The 12,088-nt window shown below is 34.9% G+C and overlaps 1 long non-coding RNA gene across 3 annotated transcripts; it reads left to right on the forward strand.

Moving 5' to 3' along the window:
• Positions 1–653: 653 nt before the first annotated feature.
• LOC131070970 (uncharacterized) lies at positions 654–6,881 on the forward strand. Of its 3 annotated transcripts, XR_009112446.2 has the most exons (6): positions 654–1,217; positions 3,436–3,556; positions 4,669–4,774; positions 5,395–5,493; positions 6,534–6,606; positions 6,714–6,881. It is a non-coding gene; the product is annotated as an uncharacterized LOC131070970 (long non-coding RNA). The 3 variants fall into 3 exon arrangements; XR_009112448.2 differs by lacking the exon at positions 4,669–4,774 and having other exon boundaries at positions 656–1,217; XR_009112445.2 differs by lacking the exons at positions 4,669–4,774; positions 5,395–5,493 and having other exon boundaries at positions 665–1,217.
• Positions 6,882–12,088: the final 5,207 nt, after the last annotated feature.

The following is a 12,088-nucleotide window of genomic DNA, read 5'->3' on the forward strand; positions in this document are numbered from 1 at the left end:
ATTTTATTGATGACCTAGGTCCACATACATAGTGAAATTTTACTCTAGTATTGCCAAATATATGGGTGAATTAATATATGCATCCCAAATTCAAATAAATCACCATTAGAAATGCGTAGATTACTATGGTAAAAATAAATACTAATGACAAATGCCTCATAATATAAATTATTGGAAAATTGATGTGCATTTGACTAATAATTCATAAAACTAGCCACTTTGGCCTCCCAACGATTATAATCCAATTAATGTGCATTTGACCAATAATTCATAAAATCTAGATGCTTAGATTTAATATACTTACAAACTCAAATTTTTTAATATACTTGCCAAACTCGAATTTACTATATGAACTATTCAATGGATTTGTAACCAAAAAAATCATTTGAATTTTTCTAACTTCAAAAATTAATTTCCACTATCCTATCTAAATTATTTTATTACTTAAATTAGTCGTCTCAAAATCATTCTTGTACATAGATCACTTTAATTGTGGCCAAGTAAATTGATCAGTAAAAAACTTTATTGATCTAGATACTTCCACATTTTTCACCTGTGTAATTTAGAGTTCAATTTTTAGAGTTCAAATTTAGAGTTCAATTTTTACATTCACATAGGCAGAAAAAAACAACAGTAATTTCTAGATCCATAGAGGCCGCTCCTTTCAACGGACAATTGAAAGAAATTTAGAGAAAAAAAACAACAGTAACTGTCCAAACGGCTAGATTTTCATAGCTTTAATTGTCTTCGGTGATGAGATTGAGCTGCATTTGCAATTGCAATCAAGCAATTATACAATTTCATAGCATGGCTGTGCTTTCCGGTAGTACTGTGATCATTAGGTCTGGAGAATTATAGACATTCGCTGCTGTATTTCATAGCATGGCTTGTGGTGGGATGTGCTTTACGGTATATTGTGATTATTACCTGGAGCGTTCGCTGCTTTATTTCAAGACAAGCATCTCGAGGAGTGACAGGACAGGGGTGTTTTACAAGGCTGAGGACATGCTAGCAGAGTGAAACAGAGTTTAAGTGGGAGATGAAGACATTAGGGCATCGCAATCTGCTTTCTCTACTTGTTGTTTTGGGTGAAATGTTCAATTGCAAGCAAGCAATTATACATATTTGTGGATGATGCAACTCTATTCAAATTTCATAGCATGGCTGTGCAGAGGAATTGGTCACCAGCATGGAGTCATTATGATTAGTAGCAAAAGGTATGTTTTTAGCCTCTGTTAACAAATTCCATAATATGCTCCGTTCCTGCAAATTTATTAGACATTTTCCATAATATGGTGTGTTTTCAGCCCCTGTTAACAAATCCCATAATATGTTATGTTAGCACATGTAATCTTTTTGTCCCTCTCCTCTGCCTCGGAACTTTAGCATAATAAGCCTCTCCAGATGGCGTGAAATCATAGCAGGGTCTCCATTCCTCCTGCCCTTCCTCCCCAGGATAGAATCTCTGTTTTCTGCAAATGGTTTTCAGCTCCTGTTAACAAATTCCATAATAAGCTCTGTTCCTGCAAGTCATCAGCCTAGGAATCTCTCGGCTCTAAACTCATCAGGCTGATTAAAAAGCACTCCTCTAATGATATGACACCTAAGAAAGGAAGGAATTGACTCCTTTCTCAGTGTCTACTAAACGTAACACTTCACAACAGACTCCTCTCAACTCTTTTTTAACCTGTTCACGAGCCCTTTCTTGCAAGTGAGGATTGGTTATGACTTTTGAGATAAGCCAGAGACCATTTTATCCACATATAAACAGAGCTTTGGTTAACCCTTGAACATGCAGTACATTGCGAATTTGTTTTTGCATACACAATTTCAAAGCTCTATTAAAATCACCCCTCCATAGATCTTGTGATTTGAATCATAACCCAAATAAACCTTCTTCTCATTAAAGAGTTTTTGCATATGACACAAGCAAATCTTTACATGATGTCGTATGTCATGAAGCTCTTGAATCACCATACCAAAGGTTTTGATCACTTACAGTGGTGGCCAACTCTGTTACAAGTAGCTTACCTTCTAGTTCCTTCATTTGCTGCACTTGTGTGTGGGTTTGTGATGTTTGCTTCTGCATGATCGATTGCTTTCTTGCAGTGGTCCTTTGGATGGTAACCTGCCTTATTGAAATAGTGGCATTTTAATTTCTTATTCTTTGAAGAACTTCATCATCAATGGTGTCTAGCTTTTCTTTTTTAAGGTGTCTTATTCCAACATACAAGGCAATGAGAATGTTTGACTTCACTCTTATGTCTTTTTTTTATCCAATTATAGTTTCGACGTTGGAGTTACAGACTAGCTTGTGTGCCCACAAAGAGCACCAACCCCATAAGAGTCATAGCATTACCCTCTTCCAGTGGAAGAACAATCAGAGCCAACTGGTTCAACATAGATTTGAAATTGTTGATGCATGATGACGCTGATTCTTCATCATCCATTATTAGTTGAAAGAATTTTCTTCACAGGTGCAACCTTGTTGTCATGTCCTTTATCTGAAACATTTGACACAATGCATCCGAAGTGTATCACAAGCCTCCTTTTAGGTTTTCATCTGCTCACATGCGACAGTTGTGCATCGTTTAGGTCAAGCAAGCTTCTAGCTAATGTTTTGCCTTCTCTCTGCTCCCACATGTTTCAGTTCAATCCATAGATCTGCTCTCAAGTGTAGCATGTTCATCTTCCCCTTCCAAGATGGATTGTCCATGGAATTCACAATGCTTTTCAACTATGGGTTCATGCTAACCTTGGAATTTGCCAGGGGTTAAGCTTGCTATTTTAAATCGATATTTATAGCATTCTGTGCTTTGGTGCTTTTGCAATCCCTCAGGGTTTCAGATTCAGGTTCAGATTCCTTCAGTCCGGTGTCTGTTGAATTTGTACCTAGTGCCTTCGATTTCTGTTGATATTTTCAGTGTTTCAGCATCATGGTCTTCAAATTTTCTGCATTCTGATTTCGTTTTCTGTTTTGTAATCAATGAATCTATTTTTATTTCACCTGCATTGCTTTTAGTTTTCTGGCACTGTATTGTTTTGACTACTCCCTTGTGCTTCTTTATGATGTTCTTTCGCTTCTTTGTTCACAGTGGGTTCTTCAACTGGCACTAAGCTTGATTCTTCCTCTGTTATAAATCAATCCCACTTTCATTGTGCATAATATATATGTTCTGGTTTCACACTGACAAATTTTGTAAACCCTATTTTCAGTTTCTTGCCTGGCACAGGTATCTCCCACCTGTGTGGCATCTTGCTTGATCTACCACCCCAATTGACTACCTGTTTTGAAGATATATTCAGGCCCTTTTCTGTCCATGATAATATCATATGAGCTTTTCAAAGGTTCACCTGTACTCTTCCATTCACCTTTTATCATTCAATAGTTTTTAATCATTAACTTCAATATTTTCTGTTGTGTTTTGACTACAGCATGAAGGCTCGATGGACTATCTGAGGCTTAATCAGTATACTGCATACTACATGTACGACACTCACCAACCAAAACCAAATATAACAGACTACCTGATGGACTGGAATGTAGGTTTTGCATGTAAGAACACTTATACCATGGATTAATTCATTCTTCTGACATTATATCATGCTATAGTCCTTGGACAATGCTTTGAATTGCCGTTAGATATTGTTGACTTTGATTTGGTACTTTGAATTACCTTGAAGAACTGGCAATTCCAAAAAAGATTAAAAAGCTTGTCTGTTTACATAAATAACTGTTTTTCTGTAACCACAGTTGAGCACAATGGTGTTCAAATTGGACCAAGAGTAGGACCCCTTTCTCTTCTTTGCTAATTATAAATTCATGTTATTGTTAATTAGTAATGTGCAACGGTGTTCATAGGTTCAAATGCATGACATTCTGAAAAGAATGCATTTTAGCTGTTAATCTATTAGATAGGATATGTTGTTAGACGGATTCCTTTAGACCTAAATCATAGGCTTAAAAAATGTGTCAGTCGAGTGCTCTCTTGTTGTCTCTGAAGGGAAATATACCAACCTATTCACTGAATGGTGAGTTCAGGGGAGTTGAGTGGTTGATTGGCACTCATCCCTCTCCCACTGAAGCCCATTTTGATGAGAAAACGAGCTGTTATGCATTAGATTATCAGCTACAATACTAGCTTATTCATTTCAAGATAAGTTTGATAGTCTAAAACCGTAGTTCATTCCTAAGATTCAGAAAAGATTGATTGGCTCTCCATTATTTTTTTCAAATATGTTAAAAGAAGAGATTGATTTTGTAGTCTAATTCGGAGTGACTTTACATTGTAACTTGGGGTTTATATAAAGCTGTCATGTATATAAAAGACAACCATGAAAATCCACATCATTTGGAACTTTGTACCTCATTCTATATTCCCATAGTACTGTTGAAGCCTCTCCTCCCAATCATTGCCTCACTTAGCACAGCACTTCTGTATTACCGAGACCAAGACTTTCTTAGTAGCCTTTGCTTGGTCATTGAGTCTCTTGGAATCAGGGCTCAATAGAAACTGCAATATTTTAAATTGTTTGTTCAGGTAGATTATCTGAGTTACAAACCATCCTCCGAATAATTTGCCAAGGAAGTCAGTTTTATTACCAACTTATCCCTCAGATTTACTTCAATATAAGTATCTGTATGTTTGATGATTTCTTTGGCTGCAGGAATGAAAGACCCTGGCAATTTGACACTGGAAGTTGAGCTTCGTGATACAACGAGGGACCTATTATAAAGACTAAGTTAATAATTTGGTATAGGCAATGAAAGAAGGTTGAATCCCATTTTCTTCCTCTGTTGTGTTTTGACTACTCTCATCTGATTCTTTGTGCTGTTCTTCCGTTTCTTTGTTCAGAGTGGGTTCTTCTTTATCTTCAATCAACCTTCTCCATAACACTATGCTTGATTCTTCCTCCATTTCCTTCTCTGGATCCTCTGGCAATGTATTGTTTTGACAACTCGCTTATGCTTCTTTATACTGTTCTTCATTTTCTTTGTTCACAGTGGGTTCTTCTTTATCTTCAACCAACCTTCTCCATAACACTGCCTGATTCTTCCTCTGTTCTAAATCAATCCCATTTTTTTCTTTATTGTCGCATGTCATGAGGTTCTTGAATCAAAATTATATATTTGGAATCATCTTTATCTGAATTTCTCTGCATTTCAAATTCAACTCCAGTATTTTCAATTTTCTGCATTCTAATATTTGTTTCTGCTTCAGTTGAATTTGTCCGTATTTCACGTCCATTGCTTTCACATTGAAGTTTGTTCCAGCCTGAGTACTCTCGTTAATTACATCTGTTAATTCACCTGTACAACTCCATTCCCCTTTGTCATTCAATTGTTTTCGAACGTCATTAACTTCAATATTTTCTGTCGTGTTTTGAGTACAGCATCTGGGACTTAATCAGCGTACTGCATACTGCATGTATGATACTCACCAACCAAAACCATAACAGACTACCAGATGGACTGGAATGTAGTTTTTGCATGTAAGAACCCTTATACCATGGAGTAACTCATTCTTCTGCATCATATCATCCTATTGTCCTTTGATAATGCCTTGAATTGCAGTTATATATTGTTGGCTTTGATTTGGTATTTTGAATTACAATGAAGAACTCGCAATTCCAAAAAAGCTTAAAAAGCTTGTCTGTTTACATATATTTACTATATTAACTATTTGTTTGAAACCATAGTTGAGCGCAATGGTGTTCAAACTGGACCAAGTGTAAGACCCCTTTCTCTTCTTTGCTAATTATAAATTCGTATTATTGTTGTTTAGTAATGTGCAATGGTGTTCATAGGTTCAAATGTATGACAGTCCTAAAAGAATGTATTTTAGCTGTTAATCTATTAGATAGGATATGAGTGTTAGATGCTTTCCTTTATACGAGTGCTCTCTTGTTGATCTTTGAGAGGAAAAATATCAACCTATTCACTGAATGGTGTTCATAGGTTCAAATGTATGACAGTCTTAAAAGAATGTATTTTAGCTGTTAATCTATTAGATAGGATATGAGTGTTAGATGCTTTCCTTTATACGAGTGCTCTCTTGTTGATCTTTGAGAGGAAAAATATCAACCTATTCACTGAATGGTGAGTTCAGGGGAGTTGAGTGGTTGATTGGCACTCATCCCTCTCCCACCGAAGCCCATTCTGATGAGAAAGCAGGCTATCATGCATTGGATTATCAGCTACAATCCCAGTTTATTCATTTTAAGATAAGTTTGATAATCTTAACCATAGTTCATTCCTAAGATTCAGAAAAGATTGATTGGCTTTCCATTATTTTTTTCAAATATGTTAAAAGAAGAGAGTGATTTTCCGTTGCCTTCAACCCCTCCACATTGAGTTCTGACATTGGATCCTCTGGCAATGTATTGTTTTGACTACTCTATTGTGCTTCTTTGTTTTATCTTCAAACCACCAGCTCCATAACACTATGCCTGATTCTTACTCTGTTGTAAATCAATCCCATTTACTCCTCCTTCCAGTGAAGGACTTCATTTGCTGTTTTCCTTGTCTTCAGGTTTGGGTTTTTTTACATTGAAGCAGAGAACAGAACAATATCAGCAATAAACAGCGATAGAACAGAACTTCAGGTTTGGATTTTTTTCACATTTGATGATTTTGTATATATTAATAATAACGTGAAACGTGAAACGAACGTGAAATGTGAAATGTTAAATGTGAAATGTTAAATGTGCAGGGTTCATTTGGACTGGGAGAAATATTACAAAAACAAATGTCAAGGAGTATTATTATTTAAAAGATGTATATATCTTAGTTGTAAATAGATTTGTGTACTGATGAGGTCTAAATTACTTGTAAACATTGTTTAAGAATATTAATTAATAAAAAATATATTATATTTTTAGGAGGGTAGAAATACCTCTCCACAAACTCTTAAGGATGGCCATGGACATCCTTCAAGAGGTCCTTCTTGTTCTTTTTTATGTTCTTTTTAGTTTTTCTGTTTTCAGATTTAATTGAATTAAATCATCTTGTTCATCAAATATGTATTTTGAAAATTAATTAACGTAATTTAATAATTGCTAATTAAACAATTATAAATATATATTTTATACGTATGATCAATGAAATTTTAAAACAATAACTATTTTCACTTACATTTAATAGAACTGAAGAGTAAGATGACAATTCACTCATTGTTTTTAGAAATAGAGATATTTCAATTTTTATTATTATGCCGTGTTTTTTTACATTTGTGAAATTATCTAATTATTTAATTAATGATGTGTTTGTAATGGTTGAATGACATTAATTTGTATATGTCTATAATGGAATGAGACTTGTCAACATCATTAATTATTTATTTGACTTTTGTTTGAAGGGTCTAATGGATATATAACATTCATCAAGTCATTTGGGCATTGTGTAAAATCTTCATGTCCAATATATATTTATTGATTATTGAGTGTTTAGTGTTCTTGTGGACTAGGATTAATGATATTGATTATGTGTACTTGATTATAAGGTTTTTTGGCAAAGTTATGATGCCATGTATGTCATTTAGTTTTATAGTGTGTCATAGAGTAACTATGCATTAAAATTACTAAAATTATCTAGATGGCCAATGTGCATCAAACTACTACTATGCCTAGTATGCTTGTCCATTCACCATGGTAGACTAACATCAACTCTAGTGTGTGATGATTCTAACTAAATATGGCATGTATGATGTGCATTAGGTTTGCATGCTTGGTATCCTTTGATCTTTTGAGTGAAGCTTCAATCATGACGAGTGTGTATCAAACTCTTATAGTATGTTTAATGTACCTAGTTATGGATCATAAATAGTGGCATTTGTGTTCATATGTTCTTATTGTATGAGTTTCATTTTTAGTTTTGATGGTGTACATATCATTGAGTTGTATGGGTTTATTTTGAAGGTCGCATCTAATTCCTACCACATGTTCTTAGTGCACTTGTTTATTCATAATGGTTGCATGACATTTACTTTTCTACATGATGATTATATAGCTTTAGTATGAAGGTTTTAATGATGCATTTAATTTAATTGTATGGATTTGTTTGAATATTTTAATGGCATATTTATCATTGAGTTTAATGGGTTTTGTTTGAAGGTCGCATCTAATTCCTACCACATGTTCTTAGTGCACTTGTTTATTCATAATGGTTGCATGACATTTACTTTTCTACATGATGATTGTATAGCTTTAGTATGAAGGTTTTAATGATGCATTTAATTTAATTGTATGGATTTGTTTGAATGTGTGCTTAGTGTGTTTGTCCATGCATCATGGTTGAGTAAGATAGACTCTTGTGCATGATTCTTATATAGATTTCTATGATGGGTAATATTGTGATATAAATGTCATTAAGTTAATTGTATGGATTTCACTTTTAGTTTTGATGGTGTCTAGGTTTACTTTGAAGGTTGCGCTAATTATTATGAAGTGTTCTTAGTGCACTTGTTTATTCATAATGGTTGCATGACATTTACTTTTCTACATGGTGATTGTATATCTTTTGTATGAAGGTTTTAATGATGCATTTAATTTAATTGTATGAATTTGTGTGAATGTTTTAATGGCATACATGTCATTGAGTTGAATGGGTTTTGTTTAAAGGTTGTATCAAGCTCTTATAGTGTGCATAGTGTGTTTGTCCATGCATCATGGTTGAGTAAGATTGACTCGTGCATGATTCTTGTATAGAGTTCTATGATGGGTAATATTGTGATAAATGTCATTAAGTTAATTGTATGGATTTTATTTCTAATTTTGATGGTGTATATATCATTGAGTTGTATGGGTTTATTTTGAAGGTTGCATCTAGATCCCACCATATGTTCTTAGTGCACTTATTTATTCATAATGGCTGCATGACATTTACTCTTCTACATGATAATTGTATAGCTTTTGTATGAAGGTTCCAATGATGCATATAATTTAATATATGGATTTGTTTGAATGTTTTAATGCCATATATGGCATGAGTTGAATGGGTTTTATTTTAAGGTTGCATCAAACTCATATGGTGTACTTAGTGTGTTTGTACATGGTTGAGTAAGATTGACTCTTTTGCATGATTCTTGTATAGATTTCTATGATGGGTAATATTGTGATATATGTGTCATTAATTTAATTGTATGGGTTTCATTTTTATTTTAATGATGTATATATCATTGAGTTCTATGGATTTATTTTGAAGGATACATCTAATTGTTGCCATGTGTTCTTGGTGCACTTCTTTATTCATAATGGTTGTATGGCATTTACTCTTCTCATGATGATTGTATAGCTTTTGTATGAAGGTTTTAATGATGCGTCTTATTTAATTGTATAGATTTGTTTGAATGTTTTAATAGCATATATGTCATTGAGTTGAATGGGTTTTGTTTGAAGGTTGCATCAAACTCCTATGGTGTGCTTAGTGTGTTTATCCATGTATCATGGTGGAATAAGATTGACTCGTGTGCATGATTCTCAAATATATTTCAATGATGGGTAATATTGTGATATATGTGTTATTAAATTAATTGTATGGGTTTCATTTTTAGTATCAATGGTGTATATATCATTGAGTTGTATGGGTTTATTTCGAAGGTTGCATATAATTTCTACCATGTATTCTTAGTGCACTTGTTTTTTCATAATGGTTGCATGACATCTACTCTTTAACATGATGATTGTATAACTTTTGTATGAAGGATTTAATGATGCATCTAATTTAATTGTATGTATTTTTTTGAATGTTTTGATGGAATGTGTCATTTTGTTGAATGGGTTTTGTTTGAAGGTTGCATCAAACTCGTATGGTGTGCTTAGTGATGTTTGTTCATTCATCATGGTTGAGTAAGATTGACTTTGTGCATGATTCTTGTATACACTTCTTGTAGTACCCCTGCTCGATCAGACTCTTTTTGGTCTAATGTTTGACTTTAGTTGACTGTTCAGTGGATACATTATTGTATATTGTTTCAGACTTTTATGTGATGTTATTTTATGCTTTAACTTGATATGCAGTGTATGCTTTCATGCAGTATTTCATTACTTATGAGTAAATGTTAATTTTTATGGATTATTGTCAGGGAATAGCACTTTTACTTTATATGTGCGATGTGTTATTTACATGTTTCGTGATTGCAAGTGTATGGGATGCGAGGGGATGATTTTCCTTCACTCACTCCGGTAAGACAGGGAACGTCATGATTCTCCATCATCGGTGTGTGTGATGTATCTGTTTATATATTTGTCCATATGCATGTGTGGTTCGTTGATGCAGGACATTGCAGGTACAAGTACTGGGTAGGTACGGGGTATCGACTTCACCTAGTTTCACAGGTCTGAGCGTGCCTTATTTGTCTGATGGGAGTGGAGGAGATAGTTGTTGGACCCACAGTTACACTCATGTGAGTGTTGTCAGTCGGTCGTCTTTTTTGTTTGACCAATATGCGAGTCAGAGTGCTTTGGTATTGTCGTTTTGCAAGTCGTCGTTTGATCATTCCTCGTTTTGCGTGTTTCTGATTTCTTGAATAGTTATTTAATTGAGTGGGTGATGTTATTGTGTTGGCGTAATTAGTTATTTATTATGCTTTTGAGTTTATCGATTTAATTAAATAGAATAAGTTGCTAGATTTAAATGGTTAAATTTGCTGAACATATTGTGTTAAATTTTAAATATGCTTTTGTATTGAAAATTGGAAAAAGAAATAAGTAAATTCCTTGCCATTTAAATTTTAAATGCTTATGTTGAAATAAAGTATCATGGCAAAAGAAAATGAAAAAAAAAATAAAGGCTTTTTCCTTTTTACCTTTTGATTAGTTCTAGATTTTATTTTGTTGAAAAGGATTATTTCATTGAAAAGGGTAAATCTAATTTCTTTGACTTTTTAAAATAGTTTATTATGATTGGTGGAGAAAACTTTTAACCTAGAAAGTTTAGGTTGAAAATATATTTTTCCATATATTTCTGGGAGTTCACAGGAAAAAAGGAGGCAGATTTTTGAATGCAAATTTTGGAAAACCATTTGGAAGGAGGAACCTGCAGTTGAAATTTGTAGGCAAGGTTGGAACTCTTCCACAAATTTGCTTCCTAGATTGCTTTGCAGGTTGGGTAGTCTTCTTGTTTTGCATTTAAAATTTGAATGTTGAGTTTTCTTCCTGTGTGTTTGTTCAAATTGTGAAATCTTATTGAATATTCTTGTTAGTTGTTGGTTTTCCTTTGGGGTTCTTAGCGGGGCATTATATTTGGTATCAGAGCCAAGTTTCATTACTGGGTACTCTGGTTTTGTAGTAAGCCCATTCAGCTTGACCTTTTGTGTAGGTCTTAGTGTTTGTGTTTCCCTTGTTATTATCCTTGTCATAGATCTGAACCATTTTCTCTTGTGCAGTGTTAGGTCATGGCTACAAGAGCCAAGGGTAGTGGTCGTGTTGGTGGCCGCAATAGAGGCAGAGGTGGGGGATGAGGTCGAGGTTCCAACCGCCATAGTCCTTTGCCACCACCCACTCATGTGAGTGTGGATCAAGATCAGTCTGTTCACCAGGATGAGTAGCATGCAGGAGAGAAGGTTCCCGAAAGGGAAGAGTTGAGGCAGATATTTCAAGAGGTTCTAGCCAGACTAGGCCCCGGACCTGAGGCTGATCAGCCCATCCATGCTCAGGTTGGGGAGTCGCATCAGCAGATTCATGAGGGGAAAGAGAGAGAGAGAGAGGTCTCCTAGAAGGAGAGATGTCCCAGTAGACCAGGACTCGGCTACCTTGGGATACATGAGGGACTTGATGAGGTCCCATCCTCCTTTCTTTGACGGTAAAGGTACTGGTCTCGAGGCAGAGACCTGACTGATTAGTCTAAATCGGTGTTTTGCCATGCATCTGTATGGCAGCAACACTAAGGTAAGATATGCCATCATGCGTCTCTAAGAGTTTTGCGTCTATCTGGTGGTGGTTAGAGGAGAGAATTGGTGTGAGCATTAGCACCGTATCATGGGAGATTTTTCTGGACAGATTCAGGGCGCGATTTCTCTCACCTTAGTGAAGATAGTCTCGGGCAGATGAGTTCTATGCTCGACGCCAGTTTGGTATGTCAGTAGATCAG

The sequence above is a fragment of the Cryptomeria japonica genome, chromosome 4, assembly GCF_030272615.1.
Source record: "Cryptomeria japonica chromosome 4, Sugi_1.0, whole genome shotgun sequence".
NCBI lineage: Eukaryota > Viridiplantae > Streptophyta > Pinopsida > Cupressales > Cupressaceae > Cryptomeria > Cryptomeria japonica.